Below are 17,064 nucleotides of genomic sequence, written 5' to 3'. Positions count from 1 at the left end.
TGGATCATGAATCATCAGATAATAGAGTTAAAAGGAACCTCAGAAACCATCTGGTCTAATCCCATCATTTAACAAAGGAGGAGTCTAAGGGAGATTAAGTGATTTGCCCCATACTGTATAGGTAGTAAATTTCAGAATGAGGATTTGAACCCAGATCCTCAGATAACCAATAATTTTGCCATGACATTGCAATGTCTTCTCACTCAAAATCCCATGTTCTTGCTAATGTACTCTCTTCCTTCCCAGTTTGGGCAAACTCCTCTGCCTGGCATTCAAGAATCCTCATATTCTTCATCTACTTTCTGCCATGCTTCTCCTGCCCTGCTGTTGCCAGGAGCACACTCTGAGCCCTGCACACATAAGATAGGCAGCAGAACCAACTGGACTAGTGGCTTCTCCTATCTCCTTCCCTCAGACTGGAATCTTCATGAGATCAAGGACTGTGGTTTTCTTGACCACCTTCCATTCAATGAATAAGCATTTTTTTTTCTCTCGTTCTCATTAAGGACTGTGTCTTATTCAAACTTGGTACCTATTCCAAGCCCAGCACTTGTTCTGATCAGCTCCAATCCCAACTTGTACCTAGGTCTCTCCCAGGCCCTCCCCCGCCCACTGCCAGTACCTTCCCTCTGAGATCCCTGCCCTCTCCTACTGGTCATATCTTGTGTGGTCACAGCTGGGTGCTTGTGTGCATGGGCTGGGTGCCTCAGGCAGAGGCAGGGGGCAGCCCCAGCACTCAGCAGAGGGCTTAGTACATGCTTCATCAGAAAGGTCTTCCTTGCTGTGGCCCTTTCCATTTCCACAGTGCAGGGTTGCCCCTCACTGGAGGACTACAGGCATTAAAACCAGGGGCCTTTGTTCTTGACTGATTGGGACCTAAGAAACATCTGCTGTAGCCTTCCTTCCTTTCCTTTAGCAGAGAAGGAAACTGAAGTCACTGGCCCAAGGTCGCCTAGGTAGTGAACCTCAGAGTCAGGATTTGAACCCAGGTCCTCTATCCCCAGAAGCAGTGTTCTTTCATACTCACCAACTGAGCCTTCTGTGTGTGGCTTGGCTCCCTGAAGCAGTTGGGTGGCTAAGGCTGGAAGGCCCCAGGGGGATGTCAGGGTCCACAGGTCATCATCTAGCAAAGGCCAAGGTTGCAGTGGCTCAGGCTGGGTCAGAGTCCTTTGCCCCCAGTCTAGGAATAAGAATGCCCACTGCTAAGATACCCAAAGGGCACTCTTCCCTACTAACAATCCAACAATGAATAAACTGAAAGTTATCAAAGTCCTATGACTCCCAGGATCACCCAGCTCCCTGCCAGTGTCCCCCAAGTCTACTCAGCAGTACAGGGGAAAGAGAACCTTGCCCAATGGAAGCCTCTGCTCTTGGGTTCTGCCATATATGTATGACCTTGACAAGTCATTAGCCTTCCTTGAGTTCAGAGATTGCACTCAATAATGTCTTTAAGGTTCCTTCAAGTTCTAACTTTTAAAGACCTTGTGTTTCTGGTAAAATCTATGCAGCCTGCAAACAGTCAAAAAATATGAACTTCACGGCATTGTAAATCCAAAGGAATTGGATTACAGACATGGTGTTCTGAAGAACTAGGTTTAGCATGGAACCTATTTGCCTGACGGTCTTCAAACAGGGCCAACCTTTGGAGTAAACAAAGACTCCAGAAGGCTCTGTTACCCCAAGTATTCTTCCCACTAGCTTGATATAAATGGACCCGATTAGCCTGCCACTACAATGGTAATCATAGCTCATACTTCCTTAGTTCTTTACAACTTACAAAGCACTGACCTCAAAATAACTCCGTGAGGTAGAAAGTATAAACATGATTATATCTATTGTACAGGAGAGCAACCTGAGTCTTAAAGAGGTTTGTGACTTACCCAAGGTGATACAACTAGTTTGGAAGCAGAGGTTTTGTGGAGCCTCAACTCTTTCCACTGCTCTTGATTATCTTCTAGGCTCTCAGCAGGGCCCAAGGCCCTTTTTATCTCTTCTCTCTTTTACTTCATACCTCTGGAGCAACCTGGTAGAAATTTCCCATTTCCCATTTATGTTTGCTTTTTGTTCCTCTGGTTCCATTTTCTTTTAGCCACACAACAGAAAATCTCTATATTTTTTCTGCAAAAGACCTTGGAGAGGGGAGAGGAGTGGAAGGGGGAGGTAGCAGAATGAAAAAAAGAGCATTTCAGATATACTAGGAAAGAAAATGGGATTTGAAATCAGAACTCCTAGGTTTGAATCCCAGTTCTGCCATCAACTTGGGACTTGGAGTAAGTCTCTGGGTCTTAGTTTCCTCATTTGTAAAATGGAGATGACAATTATCTGGAGGCAGCACTGTGTGCTAGAAAGTAGATGGGTTCTGGTGTTGGGAAATCTGGTTTCCAATCCAAGCTCTGCCATTTAGTAGCCAGCTAGTATTAAGCAATCACTTCCTGCTTTGGGCCTCAGTTTTTCCATCTGTAAAATGAGGAAATTAGATTCTGTTGTGTCTAAGGTTGTGTCCAGCTTGAAATCTATGATTCTAGATGACACATAACGTCTCTTCTTCCTTTAAAATCCTTTGGTTTAAGAAACCTCTGGATAATCAAGAATTTGAAGAAGTTATCTGATTTCCATTGTTCAGCTAAGCCCTTGCCACTTGGATGTTCACTTTCTTTCTTTCTTTCTTTCATTTTTGTTTTTGCAAGACAATAGCGTTCAATGATTTGCCTAAGGTCACACAGCTAGGTAATTATCAAAAGTCTGAGGCTGGATTTGAACTCAGGTTCTCCTGACTCCAGGGTCAGTGCTCTCTATCCACTATGCCACCTAGCTGTCCCTGGGCATTCACTTTTAAGGCCACAGTTCATTAGTGGAAACTTAGATCCTCATCATTAGCAGCCAACCTTCCAGAATACTTTGCCAATGGCACCATACACCTATCCCTGCCTGTCCCATGAAGCATAACTTGGAAAATCTAGATCAAAATTAATTTAGGGAAAAAAAGATCACTAAGGAAATGTAAAAGTCTTCAGGCTAAATGATGCTATTGACCCCATTGCCCTGCTCCCTGGTACCAGGTCCTAAGTCCAAGGTAGAACATCGGGGAGCCCAATTGCAATAAGCAAACCAAGTACTGATGGGAAATGCAGATCTCTAGCAAAAATCATTTCTCCTCTGCACAGGCCTCCAGCATTCCCCTTTCAGACAAGTGCTGACCATCTCCCAGGAGTCTCAAGGAAAGCAGGCAATGAGCCTAAAAGTGAAGGAATCTCCTTTTGAATCTGAATGTGCCAGGTTTCCATGGGGCTCTGGTTCTGTGGGGGAGTCAGTTGGAGGAACAGGCTAAGCAGGTGGGGAAGGACTAAGGAAGACATTAATGGGAATGTGGGACTAGAGGGAATACAGATGTTCTGGCCAAAGAGAACATGGGAAGATCTCTCCCAAAGCTATGGGCCCAGCTTCCCATGGACATCTTCTTCCCCAAAGACCTGGAGCACTTTAGGTCTAAACCTATGTGCTCAGGTAATACTGAGTTAGTTCTCTCTTGTATTAGTCACTAGTTGTATGGGAGTAGAATGTAAGAAATTTCCCCAGTTCCAAAATGAGGGGGTGGGATTAGGAGATGCTGAAATATTCCTTCCATCTCTGAGCTTCTCTGTTCTCTAGGCCTTCTGAGTTCTGACAATCTCTCTGTTCTATGAGGTAGCATATTGTGGGAACAAGAACAATAGATTGGACATCAGAGTACTTGGGTTCAGATTACTGGTGTGCAACCTACCTCACCTCCCTGGACCACCATGTACTCCTCTGGAAAGGGAGAGAGTTTCATTAGGTGACTTCAGATATAGCTCCCAGCTCTGAATCCTATGATTCCTCACCACAAGGTTCCTGTTTAAAAAAAAGTGCACTGCAAATGAGAGCTTTCATCATAATTACCCTTCCCAGGAGGGCTGGCATTTTAAAAGATGAATAATCTCCAAAGAGAGAGTGATCTGTTGCTAGGGAACATTTCAGGATTCTGTGAGAGAGAGATTTGATGGAAGAAAGCATATCTTCCTGGAGTCTTCAAATCATGTTCCTGGATAACTATTTATGGAGGGGCATGGTATCATGGTGAACAGTATGTTGAATTTGGAAGGAGAAGATCTGAGTTCAAGTCTGTCCCAATTGAAGCATTCAGTAGCGTGAGCTTAGGTGTGACAGACAGAAAGTCTCTACAGTTTGGTTGAGTGATTTGGTCACAACCTGTGGGCCTTGGATAAATCAGGGAACTATTTTGGAATCAAGAATGGGAATATCTAACTGATTAATGGTGGAAACCTCCAGCCATGCCCCTGATGAGGAATGGCTTAGGGAAAGGAGATCTCCTTGGCCTCAGCCTTGGTCTCCTCTCTAGCTCTCTCCCCCTCCACTGAAACTTCAGTTATTTTTCTATCATGTCTGACTCTTTGTGACCCCATTTGAGATTTTCTTGGCAAAGATATTTACCAATTTCTTCTCCAGTTCATTTTACAGATGAGGAAACTGAAGCAAACAGGATGAAGTGACTTGGCCTGCTGGTAAGTGTTGGAAGCCAGATTTGAACTCCGGAAGATCCTGATTCCAGGACCAGCTCTCTAACCTGTGCAGTGCCCCATAGCTGACTGGAGGAAGATCTTGTAAATCCAGGAAGGGCTGGAGGACTAGCATTTTCACTGGGGTACAGGGGCTGGGTAACAGTGACTACTTCTAAAGGCAAGGACAAACTGGGAAGGCAGATTCAAGGCTCTGAGTCGTCCATCAGAAAAGCTATCTCTTTGCCACATGTAATCTAAACTTGAGTCCACTTTCCTTTGGATTCTATATGTACTGGTGGGAAAATATATCACATATTTTTGGGGAAATATAGGTACTCACTATTTCACCATAGTAAATACCTATTTCTTTTTTTTTAGGGTTTTTTTTTTTTTGCAAGGCAATAAGGTTAAATGACTTGCCCAAGACCGCACAGCTAGGTATTTATTAAATGTCTGAGGTCACATTTGAACTCAGGTCCTCCTGACTCCACCGCTGGTGCTCTATCCACTGCGCCACCTAGCTGCCCCTGTAAATATCCATTTCCAAAAGCTAATTAAGTCTGACTAATTTATATTAACTTAAAATCATGGCGGAAAGTACTGTGTACTAATGGGAGTTCATGAGTGATAGAATTAGAAAAGTATTCCCACCCTTGAACCCTTAGGGGACCCAGTACCTAAGTTCTGGTGAGCCAGCCTACCAGTGAGAGTTTGGGTAACAATGGGATCCTATGATCCTTATCAGATTACACCTCAATTTGGAGGCTAGAAAAATTGACCCAAATATTTAGTTCACAGAATTCTAGAACAAAAAGTAAATTTAGCATCTAATCCAACTCTCTTGGTTTTTCTCAGAAGTCCTGTGAGAGAGACATGACAGGATGATTATCTCTATTTTACAAATGAGGAAACAGAGGCATAGAGAGGTGGTTATACAGCTCTCTGGTCCACATTTCCCACATTATAAAAAAGTCCAAGACTTCAGCAACTGATTCAGAATTAAAACATTTTGGCCAAATACAAATTCCTTTTGCACCTTGAACAAGTTTAGCTACCTAATCAGATCCTGTCCCCTCTTGTCACTGAACATTTTTCAGACCCAAGAGAATTGGAGAAACTGGAAAGGTAGAGGGTGGACATCATTGAATCAGCAGAGATTTCGACTCAGACCTTCTTTATTCAAATCCGAGCTTGGTCATCATCCATCTGTGACACTTGGGCAAGTCCCTCATTCTCATTGGACCTCTGGAAAATGAGGAAGTTGGACTCAGAATCTCTGAGTTCTCTTCCAGCTTGGACTCTCCATTCTCCCTTCTAACTCAGATATTCTGGAGACAGCACTCCTATAAACACAGTACTGTGGTGCACTCTAGTGGAAATGTTCAGCCCCAGCCAACTCACTGACAAGCTAAATGGCCCAGGATGCTCAGTAAGGGAGCCAATGTCAAGGTCAGTTAGTGCTGAGAGAGAAGGTCTGCAGCCTTGAAGAGTGGGCTCCAACCCTGACCTTGCCACAAAGAGAACTGAGGATTCTGGAGCAGAACATTCTTCCTCTTTAATATTGCTACCATGTCTGGAAAAGCATACTTTGTACCTGTGTGTGGATATTTGGGAATGTATATGTGGGCGTGCATTTGTGGGAGTGATAGAGGAAAAGGAGAATGGAGAGAATCTCTACAGGTCCCTTTCAGATCTAAAGTGCTAAGATTTTCAATATTATATCATAGTGTCCTGTCACAAAGTCCTGTTCTAATGCTTCCTCATGGCTTAGAAGTTACCCTGGGTTCTTTTTGTTTTAAATAAATTTTTGTTTTTTTATCCTTCCCACTTCCTCCACCCTGAACAAAGGATGAAAGAAGGGAGAAAAGAAGGAAGGAAGGAAAGAAGGAAGGGAGGGAGGGAGGGGAGAAAGAAGGAAGGAAGGGAGGAAGGGAGGAAGGAAGGAGGATAAGGGAAGAAGTAAGGAAGGGAGGAAGGAAGGAAAGAAAAGAGGGAGGGAAGGAGGAAGAGAAAGAAAGAAGAAAGAAAGAAAGAAAGAAAGGAAGGAAGGAAGGAAGGAAGGAAGAAAGAAAGAAAGAAAGAAAGGAAGGAAGGAAGGAAGGAAGGAAGGAAGGAAGGAAGGAAGAGAGGGAAGAAAGAAGGGATAAGGGAAAAAGTAAGGGAGGGAGGGAGGAAAGAAGAGAGGGAGGGAAGGAGGAAGAGGAAGAGAAAGGTAGAAAGAAAGAGAGGAATAAAGGAAGGAAGGAAGGGAGAGAGGAAGGAAAGAAGGGACAAGGGAGGAAGTAAGGTAGGGAAGGAGAAAAGAAAGAATGATGGATGGAAAGAATGAAGGAAGAGAAAGAAAGGAAGGGAGGAAGGGAGGGAGGAAGGGAGGAAGGAAGGAAGGAAGGAAGGAAAGAAGGAAAGAAGAGAAAGGAAGAGAAAAGAAGGAAGGAAGAAATGAAGGAATAAAAGAAGGGAAGGATGGAAACAATGTAAAGACTGGCAATTGCCTTCTGTTGGGGGTGGGGGAGGGAATAAGATTAGAGGAAAAATTGTAAAACTCTAAATAAATAAAATATTTTCAAAAAAGAAAGATTTGAAGGAAGGGAGGGAGAAATAAAAAAGAAAGGAAAGAGGAAGGAAAGAAGGGACAAGGGAAGAAGTAAGGGATGGAAAGAGGAACGAGAATGAAGGAAAGAAGAGAAGGAAGGAAGAGAAAGAAAGAAAGAAAGAAAGAAAGAAAGAAAGAAAGAAAGAAAGAAAGAAAGAAAGAAAGAAAGAAAGAAAAACAAAAGAGGGAAGAAAAAAACCAAGGAGGAATAAAGGAAAGAAAGAAGGAAGAAGGAAAGGAGGAAGAATCACATAAGCAATATTCAAGCAAAACAAATTCCCACTTTGCATGTCTAAAAATGTCTTTCTTATTCTGCATATTAGTCCTTAACCCCTTTGCTATGAAATGAAAAGTACTCTTTCTTATCAGTCCTGTGGAATGTTCAACTGCTACATCGACAACAACAGCAGCAACAATACTAATACTAATAATACTTATTACTGTGCGCTAGGCACTGTGCTAAGCACTTTACAATTATTATCTCGTTTGGTCCTCACAAAATGTTAGTATTTTCTCCATTTTACAGATTAGGAAACTAACTCACTCAAGATCAAAGATCTAGGAAGTATCTGAGGCTAGTTTTGAACTCCAGTCTTCCTGACTCTAGGCCCAATGCTATCTACTGTGCCATCCACCTGCCTCTATTTTGATCGTTGATTAAGTTCTTAAGTCTTTTGTAATTGTTCATGCTTACAATATCGACGTTTACTTCATTCTGCATCAGTTTACAGAAGTGAATTTCCTAACTCTCCAAAACTGTTTCTTTCATAATTTCTTATAGTACAATGGTATTCCATTACTTTTAAATACACATCCTGCCGGTTCCCAATAGATAGACACCCCCACGTCATTTCCAGCTCTTTGCTGCCATAGAAAGAGTTGCCATAAATACTTTTCTACATATAGAACCCCTTTTTTCTTGCTCTCTTTGGGGGATAAACCTAGTAGTGATATCTTTAGGTCCAAAGTTATAGTATAGTAACTTTTTAGACAGTTGCAAATTGTTTTCTAGAATGGCAATGTATCCATTTTGCTTCTGTTCCTCCAATATTTTTCCTTTTTGGGAGTCATCTTTGTCAATTTGGATGTGTGAACCCTCTGATGATGAGGTGAACCTTCAGAGCTGCCTTAATTTGCATTACTTTTATTAGTGATTTGGCACATTTTTTTTTCTATTTGGCTCTAAATAGCTTGAGTTTCTTTCCTGGAGAACTATCTGATCATATCCTTAGACCATTTGTCACTTAGGGAATAGCTTATAAAGTTGAATATGTTCCCCTATGTATCTTAGAAGTAACTTTTATCAGAGAAACTTGCTGCAAGGATTTTTGCCAGGCAATTATTTTCCCTCTAATCTTAACTGTATTGGATTTGTTTATACAAACCCTTTTTAGTTTTATGTGATCAGAATTGTTCATTTTACCTTTTGTGATCCTCTCTATCCTTTATTTGTTATGTGAGGTTCTGAAAAGTTGTGCTGTCTATGCCAGCTTCCATTATGTTGGACAAGCCTCCCTTACTCCCTTAGAATCCTGGTGACAAAGGGGCAGCTAGGTGGCACAGTGTATAGAGCACCGGCCCTGGAGTCAGGAGGACCTGGGTTCAAATTCAGACTCAGACACTTAATAATTACCTAGCTGTGTGGCCTTGGGCAAGCCACTTAACCCCATTTGCCTTGCAAAAAGGTAAAAAAAAATCAAAAGAATCCTGGTGACAAGTGAATCTGCTTTTCTTTTCTTTGTTTTTTTTTTTGTAAGGCAATGAGGTTAAGTGACTTGCCCAAGGCCACACAGCTAGGTAATTATTAAGTGTCTGAGGCTGGATTTGAACTCAGGTCCTCCTGACTCCAGGGCCGGTGCTCTATCCACTGTGCCACCTAACCACCTCAGTGAATCTGCTTTTCAAGAATATCTTAGCCCCTTACCAGTAGGTCGGACACTTGAAGATCCATCTGGTTATGAGGGCAGAGGCTTAAGACTTGAGAGGCCTTGGGACATCCACTAAGTCTTGAGGAACTCCACTCCATTTGAATGCTTCATTTTAATCTCCTTGGGTGACCAGAAAGCTGTGTCAATAAAACCAATGGCCATTAGGAAACTGTCAATGGAGACTGGGTGTAGCTTGAGTCTTAATTCCTTATTCCAATCAAGTCCCAGAAATAGCTTTATTACCTTTCAGTAAAAGAAGTAGCCTAATCCAGAAGGGGATAGGGAAAGCCTTGATAGATACTGATCCTATCACACATGGAAACCCACAAAACAAAAATATGCAAAATGGTCATCAAAGCAGTTCCATTACAATGGAAGCTATTATGAATGAATCGATCAAGAAACATTTATTGCCATCATTATTATTAGCTGATTATTATATCAGTCAATTAATCAACAACCACTGCCAGACACTGGGCCAGGTGAAACACTGCCTTTTCTCAAGGAACTTTCATTCTATCAGGGCAATACTATGTACATAAATAAACGTAGTGAAACCTTGTACTCACTCTCCTAGAACAAGCTTGGTTAGATCAGGAATGGAGATAAACCTTGAGGGTTTGGAAAACCTTTTTCCTAATACTATCAGCTTGAGTCCCCATTCAAGCATACTCTCCCAATATTTAATCATCAGTGATTTGCACCCCAGTTCCATTTAACAGTTAATGAAATTAGTTAACACAATTAACTTACTTTGAAGCTATAACAAGAAGTATAAACATTTCTTCCACTACCTAGAGGGTCCTTCTCTCCTACATCACCTGAGTCCCTGGAGAGAGTGAGCTGAAACCTTAAGAAAGTTTCTATATAGTACTCATCCCACAAGGTTCCCTTTCAAAAGCAGCATAGCCATTGGCTGAGTTTTCCCCTCAGCTGTCACTGGTCTGGGCTCGAGTCATTCCACAGGGCCTCATTCCTGGCCATTAATGAGCTCTTCTGCTAGGCCACTTGGTGGCTCACTCTCCCAACCTTTTGAAATTTATGGGCTCACAACCATCTCCAGTCTCCACCTAAAATTAGGAAAGACTGGATGCAACAGAGACAGAAGTAGTACCAGCAGGGCCTTGTGAGCTTGTCTTCATGCCACCTCTGGCTAAGAAAGGGATCAAGGTCTCTTCCCCACCCAAAGGTCAACAGCTGTTCGTCTGCTTTCTCCAGTGGTTCCCAGTCTGGAAAGAGCCAGAGTCAAAAGACTCTGACTAGTGCCTTATAAATGCATTCCAGGGGGCGGCTAGGTGGTGCAGAGGATAGAGCACCGGCCCTGGAGTCAGGAGGATCTGAGTTCAAATCCAGCCTCAGAAACTTAATAATTACCTAGTTGTTTGGCCTTGGGCAAGCCATTTAACCTCATTTGCCTTGCAAAAACCTAAACAAAAACAAATAAATAAATGCACTCTAGTTTTAACTATGCATCCAACCAACAGTCAATCTCTTCATCACATGGTTAGCAAACCAGAACCAGTTACACAATGTATGAAAGACAAAAAAGCAATTTTAGAAGGTTCGGGAAAGGCCTTATGTAAAAGATGGTACTCAAGTTGAGCTTTGAGGAAAAGGAAGCATTCTAAGAGGTGCAGATGACAAGGAAAAGCATTCCAGGAATCCAACCGATTTATTCAAAGACACAGAGGATAGCTTTCAAGATTCTGGGTTTAAAGGCAGCAAGAGTGAAAGACTCTTCCCAGGGGTGTTGGAAAAAACCCAGGGCAGTGACCTTTGAAGCCCCAGAGAATGCTTGCAGTGCTACAGCACTCAAACTAGGGGGTTTGAGATCCTTAACACTGTATCCTGCCATATTAGATAGGGCCCTGAAGATTTAGCATTCTCAACCTCAAAGATTTGGGCAAGGGGAGCACTACCTGCCAAGGTGGAGATCAGTATAGGAATCTAAGTGACGCAGAGCAAAACCAAGCCGGGGAGACTGTCCTACTCAAAGTTCGGCAAGGGCCAGAGCCCAGGCATAAAACCCTAATTCAGGAACTAAAGCTGGAGAGATTATTAAATCAGAGAAAACACCAATCAGTACTTTAAAAAAAATTATATAGAGATCCCCAAAGAGAGAGTCATTCTAAAATCGCAAGCAGAAGCTCAAAGGGGAAAAAAATGGGAAAAAATCAAGATAAAAAAATCAAGAAAAAATCTGAAAGAACAGGAAGGAGAATAAGTAGCTTAAACCAAAAAAATGGCAAGCCTTACCCAACAAATGAACATCCTGAAAACTAGAAAAAAATTCACCAGAAATCAATAACTCCATGAGCAGCAACAAATATTAGAACATAGCTAAAGGACTGGAAAGATAGAAAAAAAATATTTGAAATCAAAAACAACTGACATAAAAAAAACAGGCCAAGAAGGGATAATCTAAGAATCAGTGGACTCCCTTAATTAAAAATAGATCCTGATTCCTCCCAGAGAGAGAATTAATTAAGTCTGAGTGCAGATTGAAGCATGATTTTTTTTTTACTTTATTTTTCTTGCTTTTTCTTGTTATTTTCCATGGCTAAAATGTTTTTACATGATTTCACATGTCTAAGTGATATCACATTGCTTTCTCAGTGGGTAGGGGAGGGATAGGAAGGAGGAGAGAGAATTTGGAATTTAAAAATATTTAATGAATTTTTAAATAAATAGATATTGTTTTGTTTTAAAATAAAGCCTGGATGCTCTGTTTCAAGAAATCATAAAGGAAAACTGCCCATATCTACTGGAACAGAAGTTAAAGTAAAGATAAAAAGAACTCACTGATCATCTCCAGAAAGAAGTACCTAAGAAAAAGTCCTAGCAATGCCATAGCCAAAATACAAGCTTCCACTTCAAAGAAAAATACTTGAGATTTCAGGAAAAAAACAGTTCAAGTACCAAACAACTACAGTCAAGATCACATAAGTCCTGGCAGCTTCTACAATAAACAAGAGGAGATTTTGCAATAAACTATTCTAAAAGGCAAGAGATCTAGGCACACAACCAAGAACAACTTAACCTGCAAAGATGAGAAAACTCCTACAGGGAAGAAAATGAATCTTTAATGGAATAGAGGGGTTTCAAGCATTTTAGATAAAAAGACTGCATAGGAACGAACTTTTAAATACAAACACAAGATTACATAAATATATTTGAGCAATTATAAGAAGCTGTGTGGTGATATAGTGCTAACATTCTTGAAGAAGGAGAAGAAGGAACAAGTGTCCCTTCAGAATCATGTTGTCTTCAAAAGCTATTATTAAAGAAGTTCAACAAGAAAAACAGATTCTGAGGGTGGATTGAGTCTTTTCTGACAGCTCAAGGAGGGGGAAAGAGAAGTAAAAAGAGGAAAAAGGGAGTAGAACTTATTTCTCATAATTGGGGAACATGAGAAGAGTAAACAAAGTTGATGGGAGAGGGCATCAGATGAAATTTCAATCTTATCTAAAATGGAGAAAGGAGGGTTGAACACCCTCTCACAAAGTTTCATGTAGAAACACATCAAACTTAACCAGAAAAAAGATAGGGAAGTGAGGTGAAGAGAGAGCATAATACAAGGGAGGTAATAGTTAGAAGGAAAATTGATTTCCTGATTCTGACAAGGGGATTAAAAAAAGAAAATGAAAAGGAATTAAAAGACTTAGAGTCTAAGGGAGTGCCTTAGATTGCCTCAGACAATTGGGTAACAGCTGAACAAATTGTGGTATATGAATGTAATGGGATATTATTACACCATAAGAAATCTTGAAAGAGATAATTTCAGAGAAAACTAGGTAATACTGAATTGACATAGAGTGAATGAGCAGAACCAGTAAAATACTTTAAATGAAGATAGTAGCATTGTAAAGAAAAATAATTTTGAGAGATTCTATGCTCTCCATGAGGACCTATTGATGAAGCATGTTACCTATCTCCTGGCAGAGAAGTGATGGGCACAAGATACAAAAAAATGACAGTTTGGGACATGAAAAACCAAAAGAGAAAAAAATTATTATAATTGTTATGCCAACGTCCTTTCCTCCACCCATTTCCCAATTTTTTTGGCATCAATAACTTGTTTGAATAGTTCAAGTTGGAGTTTTACTTGTTCAGCCTTATTCTCTCTCTCTCTCTCTCTCTCTCTCTCTCTCTCTCTCTCTCTCTCTCTCTCATTTTATTCTTTATTCTGGTTTTGCTTTAATTTTAATCTTTGTTCTATCTATATGCAGACTACCAATTCATTACTGATGGTGAATCAGTCAAAAGACATTTCCTGGCCATTAAAACATAATTAATTTTTTAAAAGTTAAACTGACTTCATTTTTAACAGACATGAAATTAGTTATTGATTTGGGAAGAATGTAGAAGCACGGGGGGGGGGGGGGGGGGGGGGGGGCGCAGCTAGGTGGTGCAGTGGATAGAGCACCAGCCCTGGAGTCAGGAGTACCCGAGTTCAAATCCCACCTCAGACAATAATTAATTACCTAGCTGTGTGGCCTTGGGCAAGCCACTTAACCCCATTTGCCTTGCAAAAAAAAAGAATGTAGAAGGATATTCGAACTGTCTGGGTGCAATAAATCCATTAACTGGCTAGAGTAAAGGTCAAAATCAACATTAAATTAGAAGAATAAGGATAAAAAGAAGACACTAAAAGCACATACAACAGCTTTGACCTGATACTGATGCCGGAAAAATGGGAAATTGAAAAAGGCAAAGATAAATGAGCTTGATTGTCACCATATTCTGCAATAATCACATCAAGCAGTTATCATAACAAAGAAACTAAAAAATTCTGGATGCCACCTTGGCCAGAAAACTCTTGATCTTCTTGCCAATCAGAGAGATGGTAGTCAATGGAACCATTGGTTTAAACGCAAATTCATTTGTAAAATTCTATGGAGGCTGGCAGAAGATTATGAGGAGATATTGATTCATAAAACTGTGTAGAACCATGGAGACAAAAGCAAGTCTACAGAAAGCTTGGATTAAAACTTCACTAAGTTTTATTGTTCTAAAAATATTCATCAGTGAAACTAGAAGTAAATTCACAGGCATACAAAAAATTGAACAGATTTCTCAATGCTTCTATAGCACTCTATTTTTATCAGGATTAACACGGGATCAGCAAATTTAGACTATACCACCTCAGTCCTACATAGTCTAGAAATGGCACTTAAGATGATGAGGTTGGGACAAATATCTGAACCAAATCAGGTTCACATCAAGAAAATTCATGTTGGGGCAGCTAGGTGGCATAGGGGCAGCTAGGTGGCAAAGTGGCTAGAGCACCGGCCCTGGAATCAGGAGTCCCTGAGTTCAAATTGGGCCTCAGATGCTTCATAATTACCTAGCTGTGTGGCCTTAGGCAAGCCACTTAACTCCATTTGCCTTGCAAAAACCTAAAAAAAAAATTCATGTTATGGAGGCAACCTAATTTTGAAAGCATTGAGGGATCCCAAGTTAAAAAAAAAAGACAACCAAAAGATTGATGGGAAAATTTTTGAAAACATTATTACCAAAAAAAGACAACTAGAAGGATATCAACATCTACTGACTCATATTTCTACCTTGTCATTATTATAAAAAATTTTGAGAATGATTTGCACAAAAAGTAAGATTATCCACGATGAAAATATGAGTTAAGAACACATAGATTTTTATCAAATGGCTCTCTACACCTGACCACATCTGTACGGTCATACTGTAAATTGAGAAGTAGAAGTAATACTATGTTGTGGTTTATGCTAAATAATTCTATACATCATTACTAACATTTGACTCAGTAGTGAAAAACATAGCCAGAAGGACTCTTCCCCCAATAAGGAATCTCATACAGATGTTAAAATTAGAAAAGTAATCACAGATTACTGTTCAATGTCCTTCTGGTTGTTAAAAATCAACAGAGAGGTATAATAGTAAGAGATATTTTTGCCATTGTCATGGAGAATATTCAGTGCAAAAAATAGCACAAAGGCTATTGAAATGATTCAACAGAAAAGATGAAATATAGGATTGTATATAAGAAGATCAAGGGATAACAACTGGATCACCTTTGAAAGTCTCCATCAGTATCTCTAAAATGTAAAACCTAAGGAAGGCCTGCAGCATATCAGATGGGTGCATCCCCTATAGAAGTTTTGCAAAAGAACGCGGACGTGCCTTGTATGGAATAAGAAGTCTTGGATGGACTGCGAATGGTACCAATACATTTAATACCCACATCCATGGATCTAGTGAGGTACTAAAGAAATAATATAGACCTTCCAGGAAAGATGGTTGCTTGAATGTAAACCTACTCTGGCAAAAACTTCAAAAGCACTCCAAATGGAATCATGATCTAGAAATCTACTTCATCTAGCCCAGAACTGCACAGAAAGTCAGCCAGAAGTCCAGGAACAATAGGAAAAGGAGGCCAGCCAGAAAAGCCAGCACCAATGCAGGCTAACAAGATTAAAGACCATTAGCTTAGACCAGAGACAGTCAAGGAATTTTTGAATCCCCATTGTTCTAGTCTGTATCAAGATGAAACAAAGAAAGAGGGCTCTGATGAGGAAGTTCCTATGTGGTGGAAGTGTATATAGCACTTAGATATTTCAACATCCATGAGGGCAAAGCTAACAGAGGCCCATAGACTCGGGATGCCACAGAGATCCCTTGGGCCTAAAACCTCCAAGCATTTGTACATTATTGTTTGCATCTGAATTTGTGTTGAAAAGAAATTGAAGGAATTAGAATAGGATGTATGGTTGTATTGTTGAAGGAAATTTCCAGTGTGAAAACTTCCATCACTAGTATAGATTACTAGCTCCTCTGTAACTTACTGTACTAGAGAGCTACCTGGGCAGCAAGAGGATTTTCCAAGGATCACACCACACCTAGTATGTCACAGAGGTGTGTCTTCCCAACTCTAAAATTGGCCTCTCTGAAGAATTTCTTTGCAAATAGGATGAATAATTTTGGTTATTTTAAATGAAAAAGGGGGTTTACACAGACACACACACAAAAAAAAACCAAGACAGCCAAGATTAGAAGGAAAACAGGAAACTGGAGGGGCAGGGGGGAATTTTACAGCAAATTTTTCTGATAAAGGTCTTATTTTTGAAATATATAATGAGCTGAGTCAAATCTACAAGAATACAAGTCATTCCTCAATTGACAAATGGTGGAAGGATATCAACAGGAAGTTTTCAGATGAAGAAATCAAAGCTATCCAAAGTCATATGAAAATTAGAGAATTCAAATTAAAACAACTCTGATGGGGTGACTAGGTGGCACAGTGGATAGAGAACGGGCCCTGGAGTCAGGAGTACCTGAGTTCAAATCCGACCTCAGACACTTAATAATGACCTAGCTGTGTGGCCTTGGGCAGGCCACTTAACCCCATTGCCTTGCCAAAAAACCCTAAAAAAATAAAATAAATAAAATAAAATTTTAACTTGTTTTTACATGCAATTGAGAAAAATAAAACTATTCAAAAGAAATTTTTTTAAAAAGTCACTGGATTCCCTGAAGACTATGACAAAAAAGGAAGTAATAGAGTTTTCACAAGAGCATCCTTCCATGCTATCATGGTTGGGCATGTTGGTGAAATTGTTGGTGCTAAGTAATGCCAGGAGATGACAATCATCAGAGCAGGACTAGACTAGGCAAACAAGTCAGTCACTTGATATAGCAGGGACTGAGAATGGAGATGCAATAAGAGACCTTTTAAATATGTCTTCTTATACAAATATATGTTTTTTTCTTTATATTTTTTTTAGGTTTTTTCCAAGGCAAATGGGGTTAAGTGGCCTGCCCAAGGCCACACAGCTAGGTCATTATTAAGTGTCTGAGGCTGGATTTGAACCCAGGTACTCCTGACTCCAGGTCTGGTGCTTTATCCACTGCGCCACCTAGCTGCCCCCAAATATATGTTTTTCAAAACAGTTAAATATCAGAAATGATATTAGAATCCAGGTTCCCTAATTCTACGTCAGCTGTTCTTTCTACTCTACTCCTATGTTTC

Source organism: Macrotis lagotis, chromosome X, assembly GCF_037893015.1.
Source record: "Macrotis lagotis isolate mMagLag1 chromosome X, bilby.v1.9.chrom.fasta, whole genome shotgun sequence".
Lineage (NCBI taxonomy): Eukaryota > Metazoa > Chordata > Mammalia > Peramelemorphia > Peramelidae > Macrotis > Macrotis lagotis.
This window is presented reverse-complemented; position numbering follows the sequence as displayed.